Raw genomic sequence first — 5,714 nt, forward strand, 5'->3', positions numbered from 1 at the left:
TGTCATGAGGTTGGCTATCGAGCATGCCCAAGTGATGACTTGATTGTGTGCTTGCTTGAATTCTTCACATTTCATACCATCGGTTAGTTGTCGAATCATTCCTCGATCATAACCTTCGTTCTTGGTTCATGTATGCTCTCTTCCACATAGGGCAAGCTAGAATTAACTATCTTACCCAGGACCGCCGAAGCAGCGTGGACCAGGGGAGAACTATACTTTGTCTTGTATGCCCTCTTCCACATAGGGCAAGCTAGAACTAACTATCTTACCCAGGACCGCCGAAGCAGCGTGGACCAGTGGAGGACTATACTTTGTTCATAACACCACAGTATTGAGTAATGTGCCCTCTTCCACATAGGGCAAGCTAGAATGAACTATCTTACCCAGGACCGCCGGAGCAGTGTGGACCAGTGGAGGACTACACAATCATGAGGTTTGATATCGACTTGTGTGTTTCAATAGGGTACCGATGGTATGTTTTGAACCGATTTGATTTAGCCATTCTGAAGTCATCACTTGGTTGAAGCGCTGAACTAGGGAGGGGCATCGTTTACATATATATTGGTTTTCGCATGCTCTACTAGGTTAATGTCATAGGGTTGGCTATCGAGCATGCCCAAGTGATGACTTGATTGTGTGCTTGCTTGAATTCTTCACATTTCATACCATCGGTTAGTTGTCGAATCATTCCTCGATCATAACCTTCGTTCTTGGTTCATGTATGCTCTCTTCCACATAGGGCAAGCTAGAATTAACTATCTTACCCAGGACCGCCGAAGCAGCGTGGACCAGGGGAGAACTATACTTTGTCTTGTATGCCCTCTTCCACATAGGGCAAGCTAGAACTAACTATCTTACCCAGGACTGCAAAGCAGCGTGGACCAGTGGAGGACTATACTTTGTTCATTACACCACAGTATTAAGTATGGTGTCCTCTTCCACCATAGGGCAAGCTAGAACTAACTATCTTACCCAGGACCGCCGAAGCAGTGTGGACCAGGGGAGGACTATACTTTATACTTCACACACTAGCCATACTGAAGTCATCACTTGGTTGAAGCGCTGAACTACGGCGGGGTAATCGTTTACAGGTTATAATCATATAGCTGCATGCTCATTAGTAGATAATGGAATATTGTATGGCAATATGAGCATGCCCAAGTGATGACTTTGTTTCAAGCTCAACAGGTAGGGTATTGAGTCCTCTTCCACATAGGGCAAGCTAGAATGAACTATCTTACCCAGGACCGCCGGAGCAGCGTGGACCAGTGGAGGACTATACCTTGTCCATTACACCACAGTATTAAGTATTGTGTCCTCTTCCACATAGGGCAAGCTAGAATTAACTATCTTACCCAGGACCGCCGAAGCAGCGTGGACCAGATGAGGACTATACTTTATACTTCACACCACAGTTTTGAGTACGCCTTGCATAAAGTATCTAGTTTGAACCACGAGGGCTCACAATGTAGAACCGCGAGGGCTCTAGTACCGATTCTCTCGGTACGGCTTGGTCCGTGTTCCTTTATGCTTGTACTCTAAGTATTAAGTATTGTGTTCTCTTCCACATAGGGCAAGCTAGAACTAACTATCTTACCCAGGACCGCCGAAGCAGTGTGGACCAGGGGAGGACTATACTTTATACTTCACACACTAGCCATACTTAAGTCATCACTTGGTGGGGGTGAACTACGGCGGTATCTATCGTTTTGGTTCGGTCTATATAGGGTCGCTTGCATGCTCATTCGAATATAATGTAATTGTGTATGGCAATATGAGCATGCCCAAGTGATGACTTTGTTTCAAGCTCAACAGGTAGGGTATTGAGTCCTCTTCCACATAGGGCAAGCTAGAATGAACTATCTTACCCAGGACCGCCGGAGCAGCGTGGACCAGTGGAGGACTCTATACTTTATACTTCACACCACAGTATTGAGTACGACTTGCATAAAGCCCCTAATGAGAACCACGAGGGCTCTCTCAATGTAGAACCACAAGGGCTCTAGTACCGATTCTCTCGGTACGGCTTGGTCCGTGTTCCTTTATGCTTGTACTCTTAGAAAGTCTCAACCCGGAGGTCTTGACTTTGATTGTCATAGTTGGACTACGACGGGGCATCCGACCATTGCTGATCGAACACCCCTGATTCACCATCTTTCGGGTAGGCGGTACGCGTACCTCCGGACGCGGAAGTCTCAACCCGGAGGTCTTGACTTTGATTGTCATAGTTGGACTACGACGGGGCATCCGACCATTGCTGATCGAACACCCCTGATTCACCATCTTTCGGGTAGGCGGTACGCGTACCTCCGGACGCGGAAGTCTCAACCCGGAGGTCTTGACTTTGATTGTCATAGTTGGACTACGACGGGGCATCCGACCATTGCTGATCGAACACCCCTGATTCACCATCTTTCGGATAGGAGGTGCGCCCACCTCCGACGCGGAAGTCTCAACCCGGAGGTTCGGACTTAGAGTTTTTCCCATTCAAAAGTTTTTCTCTTAGCCATACTGAAGTCATCACTTGGTGAACGATTGAACTAGGGCGGGTTAATCGTTTATAGGTATCATGTGGTTTGCATGCTCTCTTAGGTTAAGGTCATGTGGTTGGCTATCGAGCATGCCCAAGTGATGACTTTGTTTCACGCTTGCTTGATTTCTTCATGATTCCCTGTTATATAGTGTAATCATTCGAGAACAGGGAATCTTTGGTTTTGCTCAACAGGTATTGGATGTCAACTTGGTATCTAGATCGCATTAAGTCTCAACCCTTAGGTTCGGACTTGTATAGTGACATCTTGTTACGGTCTTGAGTCTCAACCCGCAGGTTCGGACTACTTAGTGTTTGATCGAATATAATATGGCAACTTGTGCCTAAGTCTCAACCCGCAGGTTCGGACTTCTGTTTATTTGGCCAATGTATGTATAAGGCAACTTGTGCCTAAGTCTCAACCCGCAAGTTCGGACTTGTGTATTTGTTCGAAGTCATGTATAAGGCAACGTGTGCCTAAGTCTCAACTCGCAGGTTCGGACTTGTTAGTGTTTCGTCAACTTTCATATGGCAACTTGTGCCTAAGTCTCAACCCGCAGGTTCGGACTTGTGTATTTGTTCGAAGTCATGTATAAGGCAACTTGTGCCTAAGTCTCAACCCGCAGGTTCGGACTTGTGTATTTGTTCGAAGTCATGTATAAGGCAACGTGTGCCTAAGTCTCAACCCGCAGGTTCGGACTTCTATAGTGTTTCGTCAATTATCATATGGCAACTTGTGCCGAAGTCTCAACCCGCAGGTTCGGACTTCTATAGTGTTTCGTCAATTATCATATGGCAACTTGTGCCGAAGTCTCAACCCGCAGGTTCGGACTTCTGGAAGGATCACTTGGCCACTAATGATCCTTCCGCAGGTTCACCTACGGAAACCTTGTTACGACTTTTACTTCCTCTAAATCATCAAGTTCGGTCAACTTCGATAAAGCAGACGCGGTTCACGAGGATCCAGCGAACGATCATCTCCAAAGACCTCACTAAATAATCCATCGGTAGTAGCGACGGGCGGTGTGTACAAAGGGCAGGGACGTATTCAACGCTGGCTGATGACCAGCACTTACTAGAAGTTCCGAGTTCATATGGACCATTGCAATCCATAATCCCTACTAAGTGAGTATTTGAGTGATTTCCCGTTCCTCTCGGAATAGGAGACACGCTGCTACCCACATTGTAGCACGCGTGTAGCCCAGAACATCTAAGGGCATCACGGACCTGTTATCGCTCGATCTCATTTTGCTAAACACAAATTGTCCTGCTAAGCAGCGTACCGTAAGTGCACTTGCGCACACGAACAGCGAAGGTGTCAGGTCATACTCCACCGAAAGGTCCTAACCCGTTCCAATCGGCATCGACGCATTAACGCTGACTGCGTTCTAGTTAGCATATGTGAGTCACGTTCGTTATCGGAATTAACCAGACAAATCAATCCACGAACTAAGAACGGCCATGCACCACTACCCTTAAATTTGAGAAAGAGCTATTAATCTGTCTCACCTCCATAAGTTCGGACCTGGTAAGTTTTCCCGTGTTGAGTCAAATTGAACCGCAAGCTCCATTTCATTGTGGTGCCCTTCCGTCAATTCCTTTAAGTTTCAACTTTGCAACCATACTTCCCCCGGAACCTGACTTTGGTTTCCCGGAAGCTACTGAGAGCACCTGGTTGTAGCGTCTCCCAATTGCTAGTTGGCATCGTTTACGGTTAGAACTAGGGCGGTATCTAATCGCCTTCGATCCTCTAACTTTCGTTCTTGATTAAAGAAAGCATCCTTGACAAATGCCTTCGCTTTAGTTAGTCTTACGACGGTCTACGAATTTCACCTCTCGCGCCGTAATACTAGTGTCCCCAACTACTTCTGTTAATCATTACCTCCGGTCTGAGTACAAACCAATGAAAGATTAGACCAAGGTCGTATTCCATTATTCCATGCAAGATTATTCTAGGGCGTTTGGGCACCCTGCTTTAAGCACTCTAATTTGTTCAAGGTAAACGTGAGCGGTCGAGCTCTATGTTACACTTGCACCCGTTGAAGGGCACACCATGACACAGACTTGGTGCCCTACCACACCATTGAGTCGCAACCAGATTCCGACTTGGCCCACCGACCACGGGTTGACCGGGTCGGCGGAGCCGGACTGTGTTGGACAAGTATCAACTTCGAACGTTTTAACCGCAACAATTTTAATATACGCTAGTGGAGCTGGAATTACCGCGGCTGCTGGCACCAGACTTGCCCTCCACTTGATCCTCGTAGAAGGATTTATGCTCTACTCATTCCAATTATGAAACATCATTAAAGAGTTTCATATTGTTATTTCTCGTCACTACCTCCCCGTCCCGGGATTGGGTAATTTACGCGCCTGCTGCCTTCCTTGGATGTGGTAGCCATTTCTCAGGCTCCCTCTCCGGAATCGAACCCTGATTCCCCGTTACCCGTTGCAACCATGGTAGTCCTCTATACTACCATCCATAGTTGATAGGGCAGATATTTGCGAGATCTGTCGTCGGTGCGAGACCATACGATCAGCATCATTATCCAGACTTCAACTCAATGACACGGAGAACCCGCGATTGGTTTGACTAATAAGTGCACCAGTTCCCGCGAGGGTCCTGGCATGTTGCATGTATTAGCTCTAGATTTTCCACAGTTATCCAAGTAACTAGGTTGATGATCTCGTAAATTATAGCTGTTATACTGAGCCTTATGCGGTTTCACATTAAATCTGTTTGTACTTAGACATGCATGGCTTAACCTTTGAGACGAGCGTATATTACTGGTAGGATCAACCAGAATTCCGACTTTGCGTTCGAATGTTCATTGTCCCATTGCACCCGGAGGAGCAAACACCACGTTCTATATGTTGTCAAGTCCGGTAGCACACGGGAGGCGAGCCCCCGTGCGAACCTCATTGCCCTCGTATCACACACACACCCGATGCACCGGACAGGCACTTGAGCGGCATTCGACTCCGCTAAGCGCTCGTGCGCCCGATTGTGCATGCGCTGACGGGGCCTTCATACCCCTACCACAGCGACCTTATGCCAAACTTCCATGAATACTTAGGTGAGCTGACAAGGGCCTTCATTTCCCTACCATCAACTAAAGGACACGCTAGGCGCGTCCGATCATTGCAACTGCGGGGCTTTCATACCCCAATCACCACAGTACGC

Source organism: Anopheles coustani (assembly GCF_943734705.1).
Source record: "Anopheles coustani chromosome X unlocalized genomic scaffold, idAnoCousDA_361_x.2 X_unloc_125, whole genome shotgun sequence".
Classification (NCBI taxonomy): Eukaryota; Metazoa; Arthropoda; class Insecta; order Diptera; family Culicidae; genus Anopheles; species Anopheles coustani.